The 25,196-nt window shown below is 47.7% G+C and overlaps 1 protein-coding gene across 1 annotated transcript in view; it reads left to right on the top strand.

Moving 5' to 3' along the window:
• Nucleotides 1-25,196, top strand: part of SORCS2 (sortilin related VPS10 domain containing receptor 2) — a 222,356-nt gene that overhangs the window by 70,718 nt on the left and 126,442 nt on the right. The window lies entirely within an intron of this gene.

Consider the following 25,196-nt stretch of genomic DNA (forward strand, 5'->3'; position numbering starts at 1 on the left):
CTAGTTATGTAAAAATCAAATGTAAGAGAGAAACATAGAGATTGATGACTGAGGAACTTCTGATCTTTGTTCAGAAAATTAAAAAAATAATAACATACTTTGTAAACCATTCTGAGTGGGTGTTAAGTTGTCCTGAAGGGCGGTATATAAATCGAATGTTATTATTATTATTATAAAAAAGTTTTTTTTAAAGCCAAAACTCCAAATATTTTTGGAATAAGGAAGTGAAGGTGTGATCTGGCTAAAGTTATTTAATTTTAAATACCATTTATTTCACCTGGAGAACTGCAAGTATTGCTTAACGCTCCCATTTAAATCTGTGATGTTTTCTTTGTTTATATCTCACCTTTCAAAAGAACATCCAAGGAGGTTAACAAATATGAAATCCTATTATAGTAAGTCAAATAATTAACTATTAACTAACAAAATCTCCCCAGGCAAAAGGCAGCAGCTCCACATTGCAGCTCCTTTAAAAGGCAGCCAAGGGGGTGGACTGAGCAGGCGGAAAATCTCAGCCGAGATGGCAAAATCTCCCCAGGCAAAAAATGTAATGTTTAAAAGATCGTGATTATGGCAGAAATGTGTCCTGTATATTTTGCAAAAATCCATTTCTAATGAAGAGAAATTTTAATATACATTAATCATCAATGTTAATAAACAGTGAACAGAAATATCTGAAATCAAGTGACTTTATAATAAAAATAAGTAGTGTGATGTAGGAGCACAAAACTGGCACTTCTTAATTATAGTTATGTGAAGGAGAAAAGTAGTAAATGAGTTGTTTTGATCAGTATGCTGGCTTGAGCCAAGAAAAATGAGGCTGGAGTGGTGTTCTCAGAGAAGTTACGATGGCTCCCATCAACATCCAAGAGGAACACTGGCTCCTTGGGTATCAGGGGACAGCTGTGGTGAGAATGCATGATGAGGGGTAAGGTAAGAATAAGGAGGCATCACTGCTGGATGTTATATTGATAGGTGAATAGTGCTCATTGTTCGTTTAATGTTTCATCAGCGTCAGAGAGGCTCCCTTTGCCAGAATCCCCCAGGGACCGCGTCATCGGGAGTGAAATGTCACCTGCATATTTTTTTTACCTTGATACCCTACTTTGATTGCTCCTTTCCCGCTCTCCTACAGAGCGCTCGAAGCTTTTAGTTAAACTGTCCTCCTGAGTCACATACCTAGAATGCATCACCCGGAGTTCCAAAATTTCAAGACAAAGGAACACCTTTTCTGCAGAGCAGGTACTGCAACATAGCAGAGCACATTAAGTGCAAAGGAGAAAAATAGATGTTTAGATGAAACAGTAGAAGCAAACACTAAAAGTCAACAAATTTACATGCACAATGACATGGGAATGGGGTGGATCCTTCAGGTCTGTCCCGTGAACAGGAGCGCCTTACCTGGAGGAAGGTGTTGGCATTTGTGGAGCAAATTTGCAGTATCCAACCCAATATATTGTTGAGATTGAGTTTAATCAAGATAGTAATTAAAACTAAACACGTAACAAACAGAGGAGCAAGATGTGGATCCAGTAACATCTTAAAGACCATCTAATCTAGGTGGTCTCTAAGGTGTACCGGACCCCAATCTTACTTTTCTACTGCAGACTAACATGGCTACCCACCTGAAATGTAACCAGCAGTTAAGTGTTTGGATTGAGAGTACAGCTCATAAACTTAGCTCTGGAGAAATATGTGCCAGTATTGAACTGTGGACAGGATGCTCAGCAGCAGATATACAGTCTCATTTTGTTTTATGTTCCCCTATGTCAGCAGTTCAGCTGTCCGAAAGGAAAGTGGCATGGGCTGATAAGGTCACTCAGGCAGAGAGCAGCTCTTGAGGAGCCCCTGCCCCAGGTCAAGAAAGAATTGACTTTGAGAACCTCAACTGAAATCTCAAATATTGGACATCTTTTCTTCCCCCCGTTCCGGGGTCTGAGGCTCAGCCCCTGGACTTGCTGGGAGGAGGGGACGGGAGGCAGCTGGGAGACAGGTTCCCAGCCACCCCAACAGACATCTAGGGCCAGAGCCCACTGGCACCAGAGGGAGGGATAGAAGCACCCAAGCCTCAGAGGGTTAGACGGGGCAAGTGGAAGCCAGCTAGCCCCACCCTCCACTGGGAAGCTGGGAGCCCAGGCAAGGAGAGTGAGGACAGCCAGGAGGGGCCCAGACCAGAGGGAGAAGGCACAGGGACAGCCAGCCAGCAGCAAGCCAGCCAGCAACCTTACTGGCAGTAGAGGAAAGGCAGCACAGGGCCACGCCCCAATCTGCAGGCAGGCTAGAAGGGATCAGCCAGAACCAGGTGGGGCTGAGAGCAAAGCAGCCTCAGGTAGGGCTGCCTGAGGCAATTAGCAGAAAAAGCCCAGCAGCCAGCAAAGGAGACGCAGATGTGGCTGCCCAAGACAGCCAAGCAACCACAGGTGTGGCTGTCTAAAACAGTCAGGGCTGTGGCTAGGGTGCTGGGGCGTGGCTAGCAGGCAGAGCCAGGAATGGGTGAGGGGATATAAGGGAAGTCCACCCACAGGGCATGGTGGGTTGTGTAGCAGCGGGAAGGCGGAGGCGGAGGCGGAGGCGGAGGCAAGGAGGGCGGAAGGCAGAAGGCAGAAGGCAGAAGGATGGGAGTAAGAGGAGGCTGCACGGATTCTGACAGGTTGAGCAGGCCTGCGAGTGCTAGAGAGGGAGCAAGGGTGATGTATACCTCCCCTCCTTCCACAGAGCTGGAACCTGTGCTGTCCCTGTCTGTGCCTAGGAGCTGTAGTTCAGGCCCACTAGTGCCCTGCGCCACCGCACCCATGCCAAAGCCTGACACCCCCTTTCTCAAATTTTATTTCTGCTGAAGGAAGCTTCCTGTGATTTCTTCTGCTTATTCTGAATATCCTAAGGAAAGCGGACATAAAGACATTTTAGATCATTTGCTGCTCAAAAGCTTCTTTACTTGTTTTTTATGTATGTGTTGGAATAATATCCTTAATGCAATACATCTTTTATTGTTGGCAAAAATTTTAAAAAGGCCTTGATGTCTGTACTGTTTGATGTGGATGGCCATTAATGCTACGCTCTGTACTGAAGTGTTTCCAGAGCTCTTTTCAAAGTCCTCCTCCTCTGACTTAGAGACCTTCCCCTCCACTGCCTGATTGTTCACAGCAACAGCTCTGCTCCTGAGAGATGCTACTCGTGCTGCGGAAGGTACAAAGCATTTCAGCATTGGATGCTCGCAGACAATAATAACATTATAATAACATTCAGTTTATATACCACTCTTCAGGACAACTTAACGCCCACTCAAAGCGGTTTATAAAGTGTGTTGTTATTATCCCCACGGCAATCACTCTGTGAGGTGAGTGGGGCTGAGAGAGCTCTGAGAGAGCTGCGACTGACTCAAGGTCACCCAGCTGGCTTCAAGCGGAGAAATGAGGAATCAAATCCGGATCCCCATATTAGAGTTCCACTGCTCTTAACCACTACACTAAACTGGCTCTTACTACAAACCCGGTTCTCCAGATTAGAGTCCCGCCACTTTTAACCGCTATACCAAACTGGCTTTCTGACAAGAACTGACAAGTTCTTCTGGAATATGACTGTCAAAGCAATCGAGATACTATGCCCGGGGAGCCCAACATGGTGCCCAAGGGCACCGTGGCAACTGCCAACACCTTTCCTGTCACCTGCCAAGTGTTCTTAAAAGTGTTTGGGGACTGTGGGATTTTTGCCCAGCAGGGCCATTGGAGATCTGATTGTTGGTGTAGAGTTTTTAAAAGTTGCTTCAGCAGCAGCTGCCACCACAGCACAAAGATCTTCACTGTGTTACTGCACGTGAATGCAAGAAAATATTTTTTAAAAATCATAGAGTTGAAAGGGACCTATAGGGTCATCTAGTCCAACCTCCTGCACAATGCAGGAAATTCACAGCTATCTCCCCACCCCACACCCCCAGCGACCCCTGCTCCATGCCCAGAAGATAGGAAAATGCTGTCAGGATCCTTAGCCAAACTGGCCTGGGGAAAATTGCTTCTTGACCCCAAAGTGGTGATCAGCGTTACCCTGGGCATGTAAGAAAGGACCACAAGAACTAAGTACTGATGTAGCCCTTCCTGCCCTCCCTCTCATGATCTGCCCAGGTTCACAAAATCAGCATTCATGTCAGATAGCCACCTAGCCTCTGTTTAAAAACCTCCAAAGAAGGAGAGCTCACTACCTTCTGAGGAATCCTGTTCCACCAAGGGACGAATAAATATGTTCATTTAAAAAGACATCCTGTTAAGCAGAGCTTCTGCCTGAAATGTTGAAGAGTTACTATTAGAGTTATGCATAACCTCCCTCTCTGACATTTTGCGGTTGGCTCCGCTTCCTGCGGCAGCCATTTTTTGGCTGCACCTACCACCCTTTGTCAGAATTACAGTGGTACCCGCAGGCTTGAAAAGGTTGGCGGACCCCTGTGCTGTGCAAGCAGCGGCTTGCACAGTGAACACATGAAGCTCCTTATACTGAAGCAGACCAGTTGCATCTGACGAAGAGAGCTGTGGTTCTCGAAAGCTGATGATGCATCTGACAAAGAGAGCTGTGGTTCTCGAAAGCTGATGATGCATCTGACAAAGAGAGCTGTGGTTCTCAAAAGCATATGCTACAATAAAGTTGGTTAGTCTTAAAGGTGCTACTGGACGCTTTACTATTTTGGTCCATCAAGGTCAGTATTGTCTGCTCAGGCTGGCAGCAGCTTTCCAGGCTTTCTGGCTGAGGTCTTTCCCGTCACCTTCAACCTGATTCTTCTTTTAACTGGAGAAGCTGGGGATGGAACCTGGGAGTTTGAGCCAGGAATGTTCTACCACTGAGCTACAGAACCTCTAAACTGATAAACACCTGAAGCTGCCTTATACTGAGCCAGATAATTTGTGGAGCAAGGTCAGCAGCATCGACTCCTGTGGCTGGCAGTGGCTCTTTGGGGTCTCAGGGAGAGATCTGCTCTATCATCACCTTCTTCCTGAATTTTATAACTGGAGATGCCAAAGATCGAACCTGAGATTTGCTGCACTCACTTTCCTGTGGAAGCCCCATTGATGCTAATATCTGTCAAAGCAGCGCAACGGGGCTTCTGTGGGATGCGATTTCCTGCAGTTTCCTCCATGTCAGTCATGTCTCCCATCTGCCAATGGCATCCAAGCCAGGTTAAACAGTGTTTGTGTCAGTGAGCAGTACCCTGTTTTGCTCTTCATTATTTCCGGAAGCTGTACAGGAAACAATGACATATGGAAATAGATGGGCATGTTTGCTTTTCATGGTACCCTCAAAAACTCAGCAAAATGAAGATGTGGTGTGATGGTGGCTTTTGTGTGGAGTAAATGACTTTGAGAAAAGCAGTCCTTATTTCAGCACAGCACTACATCCTAGCAGGATGTAGTATTTGGCTTTTCCATCAGAGTCTCTTCCTGGAAGAGCAGGTTTGAAAGAACTCTTTGCAAGAAACACAACATGATCTTTGGGATTCCTTTGCTAGTAAATGTAAACATCTCCTTTTGGTGTGGAGATCATTTGGCTTGTGTGAGGCTTCAAAGGAGTTTGCCATGTTAGTTTGTAGCAGCAAAACAGCTAGACCATCCAATTCCAATGTAGTATAAGCCTTCGATAACCACAGCTCTCCCCGCCAGATGCATCTGACAAAGAGAACTGTGGTCCCCGAAAGCCCACGCCAGGCGCCACTGGGCTCCCCAGACCCCGCCTCTGTAAAGGAAATCAGTTACCTGTGGTAATGTGATAACCATTCATAGTCCCTATTCAGTCCCAGCTTGACAGAGTCAAATTTGCATATGAATTCCAATTCAGCAGCCTCCCGTTGGATTTTGTTTTTGAAAGGTTTCTGTTGAACTACAGTGACCTTTAAGTCCTTGATGGAATGTCCTGGTAGATTGAAGTGTTCTTACACTGGTTTCTGGATGTTTCCATTTCTAATGTCGGATTTGTGTCCATTTATTCTTTTGCGTAGAGGTTGGCTGGTTTGTCCAATGTACAGAGCAGAAGGACATTGTTGGCACATGAGGGCATATATCAGATTGGAGGATGAGCAGCTGTAAGAACCAGAGACAGTGTAGTTGATGCCATTGGGTCCTGTAATTGTATTCCCTGGGTAGATATAGGGGCAGAGCTGGCATCTGGGTCTGTTGCAGGGCCTGGTACCTGTGCTGGTGACTCTGGGCAAATCCACATTACTCATTCTAAGTCGCATGTTCCCCGCATTCCCCACGCAATCCCAAGTGCCGGTCACATTACCTCATTAAACAGACGCATTTCATTCGCATTTCTCCCGAATATGTGGTCACAACGGGAGTTTCACGGTGGCCGTGAACGGGCCAATGCGCAATTTACGCGTTTTTTAAAAAAACAACCCCCCTTCCTGTCTCTCCGGCCGTTCCGAGAGTTCCTATTGGCTGATTCAACTTGCAAGTGCTCCGTAGTCTGCAAAAGACTGTTTTTGACTTCATAGCATTGGATTTATTGATTATGCTGTTTCTGAATCAAATCTGGTAGTTTGAAAAATCATTTTGGGGTGAATCCATCCTCAGAACGGACTCGCGAAACTTCCTTTTTAACTGTTTTTTATTTTTTTAATTTTATATTACTGTAATATCGAAATTACGAAATATCGAATTAATGACACTCCAAGGAAGTGAAACTTCAGTAAAATTCAGGCACTGAACTGTCCTGCATAGGAAATGCCCACGAAAGCTTCCCACATGCTTCCAAATTTCTAAAAAAGAAACGGGAGAGAGCCATCAGTGCTGTCAGTGGGGGAAAGAGAGGCATCATTATCTTCAATGATGTTTCTTTATAAGGCAAGATCGAAATAACAGAAAAGTGCGCTCAAAAAAATTTTAAAAAATGGGCGGGAAAAAAAGGTCCCGCCCGAAAAAGTGGTTTTCGAGCGGCCGTGTGACCGGAGGGACGCACGAGAAAGACAGATTGGAAGCAGGAATGTGAACGAAGAGGAAAAAATCGCGGATTGGAGGCAAACGGAAGATATCCGATAAACATGCTGGTAATGAGTGAATGTGGATTTGACCTCTGCTGGCCGATTCATGATTGTGAGTGAGAAGTCGTTTAAGGTTGGGGGGCTGTCTGTAGGCAAGGAAAGGTCTTCCACCCAGGGCTTCTGAGAGAGGTACCATTTTCCAGGATAGGTTGTAGCTCACTGATGATACGTTGGATGGGTTTGAGCTGGGAGCTATAGGTGACAACCAGTGGTGTTCTGTTGTTAGTTCCTTTAGGTTTGTCCTGGAGCAGACTGTTTCTGGGTACTAGTCTGACCCCGTTGATTTGTTTCTTCACTTCATTTGGTGGGTACTGTAGTTCCAAAAATGCTTGTTGTAAATCTCTTAAGTGTGAGTCTCGGTCGAGAGCATTGGAGCAGATATGGTTGTAATGTAAGGCTTGGCTGTAGACAATAGACCGAGTGGTATGTTTAGGGTGGTAGCTGGAGGCATGTAGATATGAGTATCGGTCTGTTGGTTTCCGGTATAAGGTGGTATTTATCCTTCCATTATGTAGTTGTACAGTGGTGTCCAGGAAGTGTACCTGTTGTGTAGAGTGGTCCAGGCTTAGGTTGATAGTAGGGTGAGAGTTATTGAAGTCCTGATGAAATCACTCAAGGGCTTCCTTCCCATGGGTCCAATGATGAAGATGTCATCCAGGAATCTTAAGTATAGTAGTGGTTCCAGTGGATGGGAGCTGAGGAAGCGTTGTTCCAAGTCCGCCATGAATATGTTAGCATATTGTGGTGCCATGCGTGTTCCCATGGCTGTGCCATTAATCTGTAGATATAAGTTGTCACCAAATTCGAAGTAATTGTGAGTGAGTACGAAGTGACAAAGTTCAGTGGCGAGGTGTGCTGTGGTTTTGTCCAGGATAATATTCCGTATGGCTTGCAGTCCATCCGCATGTGGGATATTGGTGTATAAAGCCTCCACATCCATGGTTGCTAGGATGGTGTCATCAGGTAGGTTGTCAATGGACTGTATTTTCCTGAGGAAGTCAGTGGTGTCCCGTAAATAGCTGGGTGTGCTGGTGGCATAGGGCCTGAGGATAGAGTCCATGTATCCTGAGACTCCTACCGTGATAGTGTCTCTTCCTGAGACGATGGGGCGTCCTGTGTTACCCGGTTTATGGATTTTGGGTAGTAGGTAGAATTTTCCTGGCCGTGGTTCCTGGGGTGTGTCCGTATGGATGCATTCTTGTATGTCCACGGGAAGAGTCTTCAATATTTTATTGAGTTCTCTTTTGTATTGCTCCGTAGGATCAGCAGGTAGTATTTTATAGAATGTTGTGTTGGAGAGTTGTCTTTCTGCTTCCTGTATATAATTCTGTTTGTCCATGATGACCACTGCTCCACCTTTGTCGGCTTCCTTGATTACGATGCCAGAATTGTTTTGGAGGCTGTTTATGGCATCTCTTTCTGCATGGCTGAGGCTCTGCTTTAGGTGTTGTTGTTTGTCAATTATTTCAGCCTGGGTACGTCGACGGAAGCATTCAATGTAAAAGTCCAATGAAGAGTTCCGACCCTCAGGGGGTGTCCGTGTGGAATTCTTTTTTCTGGAGTTTTGTAACGATGATTGTGTATTGCTGGGTTGGGAGGGTGATGGCTGCTGTGATGGTGTCTGTTCAGTGCTTTGTTCCTCATTTTGTTCAGCAGAGTAGTTGAAGAATTCTTTCAGTCTTAGGCGTCTGAAATAGGCCTCCAGGTCTCCACAAAGTTGTATGGTTTGTGTGGGTCTGGCTGGGCAAAAAGATTCCTCTGCTGGGCTCAGTTTTTGGCTGGATAGATTGATGATGTTGCTGGGTGGATCCAAAGTGTTCTTTTTTCCTGTTGCATGGAGGAGTTTTGAGAATTTCTTCTCCTTCTTGTTCTGTAATTCAGTAAATAGAGTGCAATAAATAGTTCCTCTGGTTTTGGTAAACATCTGCCAGTTCCTGGTCTGTGCAGAGGGATTGTTTTTCATGGAAGAGTCTAGTTCAGAGATCTCTTGTTTGATCCATTGTTGCTTGCTGTACATCAGTCCAATGAGGTGAATTAAGAGTTTTCTGGATAAGGTGTTGCATAGTTTCTCACTGTAGTCTGTGTGGTAAGTGGATTTCAATGGGTTCCTCACACACAGTCCCTTGAGTAGAATGTCCAGTTTTTTGCATTTAGAAAGGAACCTGATGTCTGTTTGTATTTGTGCCAGTTTCTTCATGAGGTTGATGGATTTCCTCTCCATTCGGCTGAATGCGGTGCTTTCCATGGTCATAGATGCAGAGGAGTTAGCCGTGTTAGTCTGTGGTAGCAAAATCAAAAAGAGTCCAGTAGCACCTTTAAGACTAACCAATTTTATTGTAGCATAAGCTTTCGAGAATCAAGTTCTCTTCGTCAGATGCATGGTACAGAAACTGGTCAAATATAGAAGAGGAGGGGGGAGGGGGGAGGAGAGAGAAGACGGGGAGAGCTGTGGTTATCGAAGGCTTATACTACATTGGAATTGGATGGTCTAGCTGTTTTGCTGCTACAAACTAACACAGCAAACTCCTTTGAAGCCTCACACAAGCCAACTGATCTCCACTCTAAAAGGAGATGTTTACATTTACTAGCCAAGGAATGTTTTGGTTGCATCCTCCCTCTCACCCGCTAATTGCATCTTCTCTCTCCTCCCCTCCTTCCTGTCTCTCCGGCCGTTCCGAGAGTTCCTATTGGCTGATTCAACTTGCAAGTGCTCCGTAGTCTGCAAAAGACTGTTTTTGACTTCATAGCATTGGATTTATTGATTATGCTGTTTCTGAATCAAATCTGGTAGTTTGAAAAATCATTTTGGGGTGAATCCATCCTCAGAACGGACTCGTGAAACTTCCTTTTTAACTGTTTTTTATTTTTTTATTTTATATTACTGTAATATCGAAATTACGAAATATCGAAATAATGACACTCCAAGGAAGTGAAACTTCAGTAAAATTCAGGCACTGAACTGTCCGGCATAGGAAATGCCCACAAAAGCTTCCCACGTGCTTCCAAATTTCCAAAAAAGAAACGGGAGAGAGCCATCAGTGCTGTCAGTGGGGGAAAGAGAGGCATCATTATCTTCAATGATGTTTCTTTATAAGGCAAGATCGAAATAACGGAAAAGTGCGCTCAGAAATTTTTTTAAAAAAATGGGCGGGGAAAAAAGGTCCCGCCTAAAAAAGCGGTTTTCGAGCAGCCATGTGACTGGAGGGACGCGCGAGAAAGACAGATTGGAAGCAGGAATGTGAACGAAGAGGAAAAAATCGCGGATTGGAGGCAAACGGAAGATATCCGATAAACATGCGGGTAATGGGTGAACGTGGATTCGACCCAGGAAGGGTGGAAAGGAAAGTGGGTTGGGGTAGTTCAGCAGCAATGAACATCCAGTCACCAAACGGGGCTGGAGGTGGTTGAGAATGGGCAGGACAAACAAAACTGAAAGAAACGTTATGCACAAGGAAAAAATAGACTTAAAATCAGCTTCCAGAAAAAAGGCCATTTCCACACATCTTACCTGCCTGTGGAACATCGCGCGAAAGACCCAGAAGACAGCGTCTTCTGGTGCGATTTCACGCGAGAAGACGCTGTCTTCAAGGTCTTTCACACGATGTTCCACAGGCAGGTAAGATGTGTGGAAACGGCCAAAGATAGGGGTAAAAGTGGTCTCAAAAGAACTGGAGGGAAAAAACCCAGGGGAAAACAAACAAACTTGAAGAGAAAACAAAAGGGGGAAATGTGTGTGGAACTCAGGGGGAAAATCGAAGCAGTATGAGGCCAGAATTGACGGGAAAAACCAGTGGGAAGAACAATGAGTCAACTGTGGAAATACGCAATAAATTAGGGTATCCAAGGTAGTAATGGAATATCAAATGTTATGAATGAAACGCCAAAAGTGTCATTTGCCCCTAATAGTTTCTAGGAATACAGCGTGATATAAATTAAAGCTGCCCCCCTTCCTTGATGCCATTTCTCCAGTGAAAATACTCACAGGGCCTCTCTTTTCTCCACCTACCACAGCTTAAAGTGGCCCGGGTGCCTTTTCTGATTGGCAAAATGAGATGGGGGAAGAGTGAAATTATTCTACTCCTCAGCGCCACAACCCTGGAGAGTTCCCCTCCACAATTGCTGTTTGGACACATCTGGAATTTGAATCATGGAAGCCCCGTCTCAGGTGTTATTTGGCCCTGAGGGAAAAATATTTTGGTACACATTGCATAGCTATGCTCAGTGCAGAGAAGGAGGGCAGTTGGCATCCATTTTGGTAGGACAATGGCCGTTACGGACTCCATAGTAGGGTCGATCAGAACATTCATTACTTTCAGTGTTTGACTGAAAAGAGATGGGTGCTGAAGATTGGGGGGTTTTTTGTGTAGAATAGCTCCCCAATGGTTAGTTACCTAAAACCAACCAGATTCCAGATGCGTGGAAATATGCAAGTAAACAAACAAACAAGGTTAGAGAGCCAGTGTGGCGTATTGGATAGCATGTCTAACTAAGATCTGGGAGAACCGTGTTCGAATCCCTGCTCTGCCATGGAAGCTTGCTGGGTGACCTTGGATCGGTCAAGTCAGCCAGCCTAACCCCGCAGGGAGCTAAAATGGGGGAGAGGAGAATGATATAAACCACCTTAATAAATATATAAAACCAAGTCAAGAACTGGGCTGCCTGAACAATGCAACTGTACATTAATGACGGCAAAGGGTAAACCATTAATACTCTCTCTGGCCATCGTTACACGGCCATAAATTTAGCACCAAACTAGTGCCATCTCCTGCTGAATGCTCACCTTATTCCGGCTCTCTTATGATTTTGCCGTTCTCCCCAATTCACGTTTTGTGACTCTTTATGTCGTCTTTATCTGCTTCCATGTGAATGCCCTGGATCAACTATGAATGCTTTGCAACACCAAAACTCTCACTCTCCCCGATCATCTGTCCCACCTAACACTGATTCTTCTGCCCTACACTCCCACAAGCCCCAGCGCAACCTGCAATTAAGCCTCAAAGTAATTTTTTTTTCAAAAACCTCAGCCTTATAGCGCTATAGCAATATTCTGCCATGGGTGGGAAACCTCTGCTACCTATCATGGTTGGCTTTTGGGTTGGCCCAGCACAACATTGGTATAAAAGAAGAGCGATATAGCGCAAATATGCGGAATTTTTTTTTTAAAGGCGGCGGGATTTTTAGGACCCCATTTCCAGAGGCACTTTGACTGACCGTCGAATTGCGCTTTTCCCTTTTAATGTGACTGACTGGAAGCACAAGCAGTCATCAAAAGATGGGAGAATCCGTTCTAATAACGATAACAGAAAAAACGGTTTCTAGTGCAAAACTGACGAAATAAGGGCCCCTGTGACAATGGCCACAGTGCAATCTTAAGCAGGGTTATATACCCTTCAACATCTATCGAAGCCAGTGGGGTTTAGAAGGAGTGCACTCTTAACGTGGCAGGGCTGTACCTCGCCCCTCACTAACCCTTTATCATTTGAAAAAGCCAGTTAGCATCTCTATCATGCGTTCTAACCTGTCCCTTAATAGTAGGGTTGCCAACTCCAGGTTGGAAAAATCCTGGAGATTTGGGGGTGGACCTTGGGAAGGGTGGGTTTGGGGGAGGGATAGTATAGTGCCGTACGGTTCACCCCACAAAGCAGCCATTTTTGTTGCAGGGAATCTTACCTCTGTAGTCTGAAGAATAGTTGTAATTTTGGAAGATCACCAGGCCCAGCCTGGAGGTTGGCAACCTTACCTAATAGTTGAGTCATAAGTTGTTTTCCAGCTGCCTTTTTTTTTGCTTCCAGTGTAGCTGGTGGTGGCTGAATGGGGGGGGGGAATACTCTTTTGGTTCTTGGCAGCCTTCTTAAGAGAAATTGCAAGGGCTAAGGCTGCTGGGCTGTTCCTGCACTGGGTTGGACTAGATGGTCTGTAAGGCCCCTTCCAGTTCTATGATTCTATGCTTCTAAGCCTTTTCAGAGCAATGGCTCAACATCATGGGGCCAGTTTCCAAATTCTAGAGAAGCAAAATGCCCACGATTGGTTTACTATTTCCCCTTTCAGTTCCTCTGGTATGGATGAGGAGTAGGAAGGTCCTTAATCAGGGCTTTTCTTCAGCAGGAACGCGGTGGAATGGAGTTCCGGAGCCTCTTGAAATGGTCACATGGCCGGTGGCCCCGCCCCCCGATCTCCAGACAGAGGGGAGTTTAGATTGCCCTCCACGCCGCTCAGCCACCGGCCATGTGACCATTTTCACCGAGGGCAACCCTTTGAGTTCCACCACCTCTTTTCCCAGAAAAAAAGCCCTGTCCTTAATGATCAAGTTTCAAGAACATGACCCAAAATTCATACTCTCTTTTTGCAAAACTGGGATCTAAAACAGCAAACGTCCTTGCTGCTCCACAGTATCCCCCAGCACCACAGAACCAGCTCTCAAAATGCACCCGTGAGGGCCTGTAGATCAGAGATCTCTGCTAAACGTATTATTTGTACACTGTACCTTTAATGTTATGGTCTTTTTTTCCCTGCTTGGTGTTTGGAGAAGGCCTAAAAAGAATCTAGAAGTGTGCAGGCGGACAAGTGAACAGACTAATTATACCCATTAGCTTGCCCCTTGGTTTCTTGGGGATACACGTGACTGCACAGAATAACAATCAGCGTCAGTTTGAATTAGCATTTGTGAATATATCAGGAGTCTGTAGGTGTTTTGAGAAGCTATTGTAATGTGTTTTACCGTCAAATTTTCCTTCAGAGTTCTAGCTCTTATGCTGATGAAAAATTTCTAAAAATTCAAGAAGCCAAAAGAGAATGTGTTAAGACATGTTATGCCAAATTTCCATTTTTCAGAGTCTTAAAGCTGCTAAAATTATATACATCAAGGAAACAAACGTAGCTCCTTCAAACGGATACACTTTGTTTGCCTTTGGTTGCCCAGAGCCGTGAGAGGCACATCTTCACAGGTATACCTTTCAGACGTCCAAAGAATTCCATTGTAAGGCTGAGATTTTCCTGGTGCCCCCTCCATTTGAATTTAAAGGCATTAAACTGGAATCTGCAACCCTTTTGAGGCTGCAGGCACATTGCAATTCTGACAGGGTGGCGAGCCCAGCCACAAAATGGCTGTCCTTGGAGGCCGAGCCTGTTATGCCAGGGAAGTGCAAAGATGCCGTGAATTACATGCATGGGTCCCAGCAGGGCTTTTTTTTCTGGGAAAAGAGGTGGTGGAACTCAGTGGGTTGCCCTCGGAGAAAATGGTCACATGGCTGGTGGCCCCGCCCCCCGATCTCCAGAGAGAGGGGAGCTGAGATTGCCTTCTGTGCCGCTCAGCGGCGCGGAGGGCAATCTCAACTCCCCTCTGTCTGGAGATCAGGGGGCGGGGCCACCAGCCATGTGACCATTTTCAAGAGGTTCCGGAACTCCGTTCCACCGCATTCCTGCTGAAAAAAAGCCCTGGGTCCCAGTATCTCTGGAAAGAACACTCTTTCCCAGGAAAGAGGGTAGTAAACTGCTCAAATGACCTACCGAGGGGAGATGAGTACCTGCAAGGAGATAACCATTTGCCCAACTGCCAGGAAGAAGCAAAATGAATGGCTACTTCAATAACAACAACAACATTTGATTTATATACTGCCCTTCAGGACAAATTAACACCCACTCAGAGCAGTTTCCAAAGTGTGTTATTATTATCCTCACAGCAATCCCCCTGTGAGGTGGGTGGGGCTGAGAGAGCTCTGGAAGAGCTGTGACTGACCCAAGGTCACCCAGCTGGTTTCAATCGGAGGAGTGGGGAATCAAATCCAGTTATCCAGATTAGAGTCCTGCTGCTCTTCACCACACCAAACTGGCTCTAATGTGAGCTGGGCAATAAAGCAGGGAGACGTGCGTTCCAGCTTGATTGGAGAAAGCAGAATTGCATGTCCCAAGAAAGAAGTCCCTTCCCAAACTCAGGACTGGATGGAAGGGAACTTCCCTAGCTGTGGCTAAAAGGGTTAAAAGACCTGGACTCCCTATTTGCCATGTTCACACAGGACTAGGAGCAAGAGAGGGAAGGGGATGTCTGCCTTTATTTCCAGCGTTTTAAGCAGCTTGCACCTATCCCATTGGGTGTGTGTGCGTGTGCTGAATAACCTGTGACTCTAAAGTTGGTCTAGTTAAAATGTTTTATTTCTTTTTTCTGCTATAATTCCTTCATTGCTATGATATCCCTTTACTCCTAATACTGTGCCCAGATTGTAAAGCTGGGCTGAAGTGAATAAAGGTCTTTTTTCTGTTTAAGAAAGCAGTGTATGTTTGAAGAATCTCCTCACATACCTAATGGTTTCATCCGTGCTCATGCTACAAAACTCCTGGCTGGGCTAGCTTGAGAGCAAGCCAGAGAAAGGGGAGTAAGGAGCTGATGTGCATGCAAAGCCCCACTGGTACCCCAACCCACTGTGAAAGAGACGGTGGCAAAAAAACAAAGTAACCAGTGGGGAGACGTGGAAACCACCCTCTCAGACATGTGCACACATACTCAGCATCCCCCCCCCCCCACACACACCAGCTGTAACAGCGCCAGCTTCCACATGGCTACCCCTGGAGGCAGAGCCAACCTTAAAATGTCAGGAAGTGAAGTTGGGTTGCCAAGTCTCCCTGGCAACTGGCAAGGGGGGGGAGTACTTACCAGGCTTCTTCTTTGTGTACGTGGCTCCCAGCTAGCATGCGAGGACGTCCAGAAGTGACGTCATGGTGCTGGCTGCAGGAGTTGCTGCTTAAGGCTGAAGTTGGCCCTCTGCAAAACACAGCACTCCCACAGCCAGTGCGATGACATCCCTTCTGGAAGTGACTTCATTGCACACTATCCAGCAGTGCGTGTGCCACCAGTTTGCCTAGATTGCTTGCTGGTAGCAGGTGACCATCGAGCAACTTTCCACCTCCCGCTGATCGCCTGTGATTGGCAGGCAGAGGGGCAAATCGCTGTGAGTTTATGCACCACTGTCAGGCACCCGACAAGCCCAGATTGAGGATATGAAAAAAATCTATCATTGATGCTTCAACATTTCAGGCAGAAGGTCTGATTTATAAAATGCCTTTTAAAATGAACATATCGCTTAAAAATATTTTGTAGACCCTATGGGCAGCATCCCCACCGACTATGCCCACTTTCTAAAATCACTTGGTGGACTCCAGGAAAGGTGTCAGTGGGTTCCATAGTGCCCATTGGGGAATCGCTGCATTAAACTAACATAGAAGGAGAGGTAAACAAAGAGCCAAGCTACAAGAGACGAATTACACGAGGAGGAGCACGTGAAGGGAGTCGCAATGTTAGCTGGGAAGCTGAATTTTGAAAGAGATCGGAAGGCATTGTCAATTTCCCCTCTCTACAGAGCTAGGGAGATCTGTTCAGAAGGTTTATTTCCTTTTTGCCTCTTAGAAGGGGAGGTGAACCTGACAGCCTTTGGGAGGCAAAGAGGAAATTAACAAACCCTCTGAGCAGCCATCTGCCTGGCTCTGTAGAGAGGGGAAATTGACAAAGCCTTCCGATCTCTTTTAAAACTCAGCTTCCCGGCTAACATTGTGACTCCCTTCATGTGTGCCTCCTCATGTAATTCATCTCTTGTAGCTTCGCTCTCACAAAGCCTTCAGGGAGGCAAAGAGGAAATAAATGCTCTGAGGAGCAATTTTTGCTGGCTCTGCAGAGAGGGGAAATTGACAAAGCCTTCTGATCTCTTTTAAAACTCTGCTTCCTGGCTAACATTGCGCCTCCCTTCACGAGCTTCTCCTTGTGTAATTCGTCTCTTGTAGCTTAGCTCTTCGTAAGAGAAACGGTTGGGTTCTGTGCTGTGGGGATGGGTGTGTCTCAATTAAATCGATATCGCATATGAACTTTGGGGCAGATGTGACAAAAAGGAGGGGCAATGGCAGGAGCAAACAGTGTATTGGTGGTTGTTGTGGGTTTTCCGGGCTGTATTGCCGTGGTCTTGGCATTGTAGTTCCTGATGTTTCGCCAGCAGCTGTGGCTGGCATCTTCAGAGGTGTAGCACCAAAGGAAACCCCCGGAAAACCCACAACAACCATCGCTCTCCGGCCGTGAAAGCCTTCGACAATACAAACAGTGTATTATTCAGGGGGCACACCTTTCCTGCCTTACCGCTGCTGTGGACAGGATTAGAGTTGCCATCTCTGGGTTGGGAAATTCCTGGAGATTTCGGGGGGAGGGGAACTTTGAGAAGGTGGAATTTGGGAAGGAGAGGGAACTTAGAAGGAATGTGATACCATAGAGTCTGTCCTCCAGAGCTGCCATTTTCTCCAGGGCAACTGATCTCTGTAGTGTGGAGATTAGTTCTAATTCTGGGGGAACTGCAGGTTCCACTTGAAGGGGATGCATTTTTTGCACTCCTGTGTAGCATACAATAAAATTTATTGTCTATGGCCAAAGGCCTTTTTCAATCAATGCGCATAAAAGAGTATTATAACAAAATTATAGATTGCTATTACAAATGTCTGTGTTTAAAATGAACAAGTAGGAGCCTCATGGCGCAGAGTGGTAAGCTGCAGTACTGCAGCCCAAGCTCTGCTCACGACCTTAGTTCGATCCCGGCGGAAGCCAGGTTCAAGTAGCCGGGTCAAGGTTGACTTGGCCGTCCATCTTTCTGAGGTCGGTAAAATGAGTACCGAGTTTCCTGGGGGTAAAGTGTAGATGACTGGGGAAGGCAATGGCACACCACCCCGTAAAATAAAGTCTGCCAAGAAAACGTCGTGATGCGACGTTCCCTCCATGTGTCAGAAATGACTCGGTGCTTGCACAGGGGACTACCTTTACCTTTTACCTGCAGTGAATAAACCAAAAGGTACTAAACAGATAAAACCGTCACTAAAAACAGCTCTGGCCCGAATTTTTTTGGCTGTTACAGGAAAGCGTGCTACTCAGTAAGAAACGAATGGTTCGGTTTCTGACAGGAGAAAAATCAGCTTCTCTATAACTGGGGAGGAGTTAAAACCCTTTAACAACTCCATCAGAAATTTAGTTCTAGGATCAGCATATGATGGACAGAATAATAAATAATGTGGTAGGGCTTCCAGAACTCGGGATCCACAGATGCAGTAACGGAAAGCCTGAGGTATTTTGCCGTGATGAACAGGCAACATCGCTGTTGGCATGGTTTGAAATCAGAGAGATGTGGGTGCAGCTTGAGTTGGCATACGTAATTTCAAGTGCAATACTAGACGAACTCTCTTGTTCTTAGCTGAATTAAACGTGGTGGTTGCTAAAAATGGCTTATTTTATGCAGGACATCATTTCAAATGTTTGTATGCTGTTTAGGAGAAGGGGATGTCACAAAATATATGCACCAAGATAGACTGTCACAGCTCCAGGCAGGTTGGGAATCATTAGAGAAACAGATCCAGAGGAGTTAGCCGTGTTAACCTGTAGTTGCAAAATAGTAAAAAGTCCAGTAGCACCTTTAAGACTAACCAACTTTATTGTAGCATAAGCTTTTGAGAACTGCAGCACTCTTCATCTGATGCATGACCAACTTTATTGTAGCATAAGCTTTCAAGAACCACAGCCCTCTTAGTCAGATGCATCATTAGACAGATGCATAACCAACTTTATTGTAGCGTAAGCTTTCAAGAACCACAGCTCTCTTCGTCAGATGACGACTGTTAGTCCCACGGCTAGTCCCACTGTTTCTATTAGAGAAACAGTTTTTCTTTTGTTCTTTCGGAAGTGTGTCTCACTAATACTCCCTGCTTTCATTCATCAGAATAGTAGTTAAAAAAACTGTCAAATGTCCATATAAATGGACACTCATGTCTGTCTTAAGCTTCAGATCACTTCACCATCCTCACGTTTTAGAAATATTGTCATTTTTGTGATGTGTTTCCCTCGTGGTTTGTCCTATTAATTCATTTTTCTCTGTGCTATCTACTGGTAATTAATTGCAATAAACACCTCCCACTCTCTGTCATTGGCATCAGGAAAACTGATTAATTCATTTTCCTCTTGCTTTGCCTGGGCGCAGTTGATCCTGCCTTCTAGGGAAGATTAGCTGTTCGTAAAGCAGACCAGGGTCTGCTCCCTCCCCACCTCCCCCCCCTGCAGATGACCGCAAGGACAGAGGCTGTGGTCCCTTCCCTCACTTCTTCACATGGGCCATTCCCACATGTCCTTAAAGGGACGGCCCACTCACCGAACGCAGGCGGCTTTTCCACTTCACTCTAGACGTCTGCATTTTCAAAACAGTTGCAAGCTGTTTGGCTTCCATTTTTTCAGCACCCTTTCTGAAACTGTACTTTCCTGTGGTTCCAGAAAAGGCATAAAAAAACAGAAATCAAACAGCCCGGAACTGTTTTGAAAACATAGATGTCTGGAGTGAAGTGGAAAAGCTGCCCGTGTTCGGTCAGTGGGCCATCCCTGTAAGGACATGTGGAAAAGGCCATAGAAAGGACTTCGCTCTCTTCCGCAAGATAACAAAACAAGCAGAGGAGAACTTGAGTAGTCATTGTTAGACATGGGCATGAACCCAAAAAAATTAATGAACCAGCGGATCATGGTTCGCTGCAGATGATGATCCCGAATTCGCGAACCTCAACGAACATCTCCCATTGCCGAACCGAACCGGTTCGTGGAGGGTGTGTACTGGGGGCGGCCGCCGGGCCTGGCGGGCACGGGGAGATGGCGACGAGCCGCCTCCCCTCAGGGGGCGGGGGGTCTGGCCACTTGCCGGCGGCACCCCCCATGTGCCCGCCCGCCAGGCCGAAAAGGAGCACGCTGGTATTCCCGAAGTGGGTGGGAGAGGACCTGTCATCATGAGGAGGGGGAGGGGGAATATCCCCCAGCATCCACGGGTCCTCACCTGATGGTCCCACCGAGGAACAGTGCGGTGGAGGCAGCCAACAGTACACACCTTCCTGCCTTGATGGAAAAGATGGGAGGGAGAGGACATGTCATCATGAGGAGGGGGAGGGAGAATATCCCCCAGCATCCACGGGTCCTCACCTGAGGGTCCCACTGAGGAACAGTGCGGTGGAGGCAGCCAACAGTACACACCTTCCTGCCTTGCCGGAAAGGAGTGGAGTTGCGGGACTCATTCCCACCCAGCTGAAAGAGGTCCCCCCTGCTCAGAGGGCTCTGCGTTGGCAAAGGATAGAGGGACCGTGCGGCTGAACTATATGTGCAACAGTTCCTGAGCTGCTGCGCAAGTGCCCAAAGGAGGCTTCCATCAGCAGCATCACCCACCTTCCTGCCTTGCCGGAAAGGATGGGAGGGAGAGGACCTGTCATGTGGGGGGTAAGTGGGAAGATCCCCCCCCCGCAACCGGCAGGCCAAAGAGGAGCGCGCTGGTATTCTCGGTGTGGGAGGGAGAGGATGTGTCATTTGGACTGGGGGCCTGATCCCGCAGCCACCGAGGGTCCTCACCCGAGGGTCCCACTGAGGAACAGTGCGGCGGCAGCTGCCTCCTGAGCCATCAGCCTCGAGGTTGTAAGCGGTGCTGTCCCAGACACCGAGAGGACAACCTCCGCCAGCGCGGCCTGCCGGAGCTCTCTGCTCTTACCAGCATCACCCTCAGGGCAAAGTGATCCTCCCACTGACCCCCGCTCAGATGAGCTGGTGGCCCCCTTTCTCCCCTCAATGGATGTTTCACTGGGTGAGGAGGAAGACAGGCTCGGGCGGTGCCTCTTCAGGTGCCGAGTCAGGGCCGTCAAAGACAGGTGCTTTGGGTTTTTGCCCCTGCACACCAGGACATCACAGGCATGGCACCGCACCACACGGGGGTCATCAGGAAGGGCCCGAAAGTGCCTCCATACGGAGGTGTTGTAACATTGACCGCTAACTGTCCCAGGGGAAGAGGACGAATGGTTACAGGCTGCGCTGCGGGGCTGGACATGGACGATGGGGTGAGGGGTGGACTGCGGGAGGGGACACCACCGAGAGTTTGGGATGGGGATGGGAGGGATCTTTCATAACACACATACCATTCCTCCAGGGATCCATCACCCACCCACCCCTCCTCAAAATGTTGAGAGAGATTCTCTCCCCCCTGCGCGAAGACCTCTTGGGCCTCCTCCACAGCTCACATAGGTGAATTGGGGGGAGCGGGAGGACTCTCTGCGGCCCCCGAGCCACACCCAATGCTGCTTTCCACAACTGAACCAGGAGGACTGCCATCGCACTTCACCCCACAACCACCCTTGGCGGCCAACACAAGAGGAAGACTCATTGTGCCACCAAACTAGAATTAAGGAGGACAGGAAAGGAGATGACTCTGTGTGCCCTCCACCGCGGTGCCCACTGAGCTTGGTCCCAGGGCCTGGTAGCAGCCCTGGCACCAGAGGGAGGGAGGGACTAGAGCCCTAGTCCACCACTCCCACAGACCTGACCCGATCAGCCACTGATTAATAATAATCAATGTGAGCCCTCAGCCAAGGTGCCCACCCAGCTTGGCAACAGGGCCTGGCAGCAGCCCTGGCACCAAAGGGAAGGAGGGACTAGAGCCCTAGCCCACCATGCCCACGGATCTGAACAGAACAGGCACTAATAACACTGTGTGAGCCCTCAGTTGAGGTGCCCACTGAGCTTGGCCCCAGGGCCTGGCAGCAGCCCTGGCACCAGAGGGAGGGACTAGAGCCCTAGCCCACCGCTCCCACAGACCTGACCAGATCAGGCACTGATTAATAATAATGTGAGCCCTCAGCCAAGGTACCCACCGAGCTTGGCCCCAGGGCCTGGCAGCAGCCCTGGCACCAGAGGGAGGGAGAGACTAGAGCCCTAGCCCACCAATCCCACAGATCTGAACAGATCAGGCCCTGATCAATAATCAATGTGAGCCCTCAGCCGAGGTGCCCACTGAGCTTGGCCCCTGAGCCAGGCAGCAGCCCTGGAACCAGAGGAGATAGATCCCTATCCCCCAAAGCCAAGCTCAATTGTACTCTGTCTCTCTCCCCAAAGGCTAGCAAGTGGCAAGCAAGAGCTCTGTCCCACTCCACTGCTCGCGGAAAGTGAAACCCAGCCTGGGAGACCACGGCTATTTATAAGCATGGGTCCCATTCAGCAACACAGGAGGTCTGTGTTTGGCCATCAGAGCTGCCTATCAGGGTTTGCAGGGATGAGATTGGAGTGCCCATGGCTACAGAACACCCCCTTCCCCCTCCCTCCCCTGGGTGTCTTCTCCCAACTTGTAACTGCTTTGAAGCTCTGTGGTTGGAAGGAAGCCCTGCTGATCAAGGAAAGCTGGGCTTCCATTCGGGTTTCCAGGGCGACAGGAGGAGGGCAGACAGAGCTCAGGCATTCCCCTGGCTCTGTTGCCAGGGGAATAGATTGCTGGCACTTGACTGTCTGGCTTCCCGAACCACGGCTGAATGCAACGAACCAGGCCTCTCCCGACCGCTGGTTTGTTGGCCGTGAACAAGCATGAACCGCCGGGTCACGATCGCGCAATCGCCATTTTCGTGGGTTTTTGAGGTTCGTAATGCGGTTCGTGCCCATCTCTAGTCATTGTACTGACTGAGTCAGCTCTCTGAGTGTATCATACTGTAAGCAGTCGGCCCAGCCTCTATCATTTTAATAGCAGTTTTATTTATATGGCTGCTTATGATATTAAAGATGTTCAGGCCTCTGGAGTTAAAATGGCTGCTGTATTGCCACCAGAGAGCCTCTAACAGTTGCTGAATCCTGCCCGGGAGAACACGGCATGAATGAAATGCCGCACAGGAATGCGGAGTGATTGAGAAGCAATTGGACTTACTATCTCTCTAGCCCCAGAGGGGTCCAGTGTAACAAAGGTCTTGCAGAATCATCCCCACTTAATACATTCCTTTCCCTTCTTCTGTGATGAGATCTCTTGTCCATGATTGAGGAGCTAATCAAATGACATTCATAAGTATATACAGTCATTCCTGGGAAAGAACAGCCCCTCCCTAGAAGTACTTAACTTAGTTCTGGTGGACTTTGTGGCGGCACGGGCGCTGGCTCTCAGTCCGGACAACTGAGCCGCCGTCAATGGCCTGCTAGCCCTGCTATCCTCCTCCCACCGTCCCTGGTGGGCGTGGCTCACCTTCTTCGTCGCTGCCACCACTCACTGATTTGTACACTGCCTGACTGAGGGGCAGCGAGACCCCTCTGGCTGAGGTTCCTTACTGGGAAGTGAATTCCCCAATCTTCGGGTGGGCCCTGGAGAATTGGCAACCCACCAAGGTCTGGCCTGATCCGTTTCTCCTGGGCTCCCTCCCTTCCTGTAGCGTGCCAAGTGGGGGAGGTTACGTAGTCAGAGCACCACAAGGTTCTTTATATTCAAAAGTATAATTTATTAACTATATACAGAGCACTATATACAAAGCAGGTAAAGGCACAACACATAGGGGTAAACCCCGCTTTCCAGAACTCATAGGGCAGAAAATCAAACTGAGGAGAACCGCCGTCTGCTTTCCCTACCACACTGTTCCCTACTCTACTTTAAGGGGGTGGGGGTCTCAGGGAAGGTTCACCCTTTATTCCCTTTCTGCTGCCTCCCAGGCCCTCCACATTTAGGGCCCAGGCAACCACGTCTCACCCAGCAGCAGGAGCCTCTCCTTCTTCAACCACGAAGGTGACTCTCTTTTTCTCCTCAGGATCGGCTGGGTATATCTATTCAGGCTCCACCCCTTATTCCCCCCCCGTTTCTTGGCCCAGGGCAGCTGGGAGTTGTAGTCCAGGAAGAAGGGTGTCCCACACCAAGACTCCTGCCGGCCCCTGCCTGGCCCCACAGCCCATCAGACCTCATGGGAAACATTTCCACAGATTAACAGCAACTGGCACCCATTTCACCCCTGGCAACCATTTCGTTACAGACTTCATCAGCAAACTGTCCTTTTTGTGCAGCCCCGGCAGCTACCCATCAGGGCAATCAAATCTTTTATCAAACTGACCATTGGAGTCTTTGTTCTGACTACTAGGTGGGTTTGCCCCACCTCAGGGCACATTTTTACCTATAAAGGTAGAGCTCTGGCCCCATTCAAATCGTTCACGCTTACCCGATCCACAAGCGCTGTTCCCTTGAGGTTTGCTCTGAGCCTCTTGCTCTCTTGGCCGAGGACACTGGATGTTTGAAGCTTCTTTCTCTCTCTCTCCACCGTGGACTGGACTACCCTTCAGGATAGGTAGAGATACTTACCCCCTCTCTCTATTCCCAATTTCTAGCTAAGCTTCCTAGGATTCTGTGCGCGTGTGTAATTATTTTCCCCAGCAATCTTGTGTGTATGTGCATGAAGCCTTGTTCTTTAATAAACGTTATTGTTTGTTGTTAAGAACCAGCCTCGTTTGCTAATTTGGGGAGGGGACTCCATAGACTCAGGCGATTGATCCACGTAGTTACCGACCTCTTGCATAGCCATTCTCCTTGCTTGCTAATTCCCCCACAAATTATTTATTGCAAGGAGACCACTTCCGGTAACAATACCGAAATAATTTTCAGATGGTCTCTCTTGGGACGTTCTCTGTTTCTTGCCCTTCTTCCAAATATACAGAGATTGTGAGCTCAGGATTTAAACCTCCACCCCCCCCCCCCGTATCCCCTTTACTCACATCTCTTAGGCTGGGGGAGGGCAGCTGGACTGTGGCCAACAAGTTTGCTTCATGGCTCAGTAGGAATTTTGAATGAAGTGAATTCTGGAGTGGAAAAGCTGCCTGTGTTCGGTGAGTGGGCCATCCCTTTAAAGACGTGTGGAAATGGCCTATGTGAAGAAGTGAGGGAAGGGACCATAGCCTCTGTCCTTGCGGTCATCTGCAGGGGGAGGTGGGGAGGGAGGAGATCCTGGTCCGCTTGAGTAACATTTCACACTCGATCCACCACACCACTCTGGCTCTTGAGACCAATAATCCCTCCAGAAATTTCAGTTTGATATGATGCTTACACATAGGTATCTGTGAGCAAGTCTAAAGAAAAGGCCTGCTAAGAGACGTGGGTGTGTATGTTTTAACAAAAATATGAGGAGACCATGCCGGTTTATTAATTTGCCCCATTGATACACTTTTTCAAAAGCTTCTTCCTTGAATTCTTGAGAGCCTCTACAAGGAAGGATAACATAGCCATGTAAAACCTTCAAGTGTTTGTGAATTGTTTTGTTTTGGTTGTGGAGCTTCTCTATTCTCTTTTGATTAATTGGGTTGAGTTGGGCCCCACAGCTCTTGGGTTGAATCCCACAGGTCTCTTCTGCTCATGGCTGTGCTTTA

This window comes from Eublepharis macularius, chromosome 7 (genome assembly GCF_028583425.1).
Source record: "Eublepharis macularius isolate TG4126 chromosome 7, MPM_Emac_v1.0, whole genome shotgun sequence".
NCBI classification, from domain to species: domain Eukaryota; kingdom Metazoa; phylum Chordata; class Lepidosauria; order Squamata; family Eublepharidae; genus Eublepharis; species Eublepharis macularius.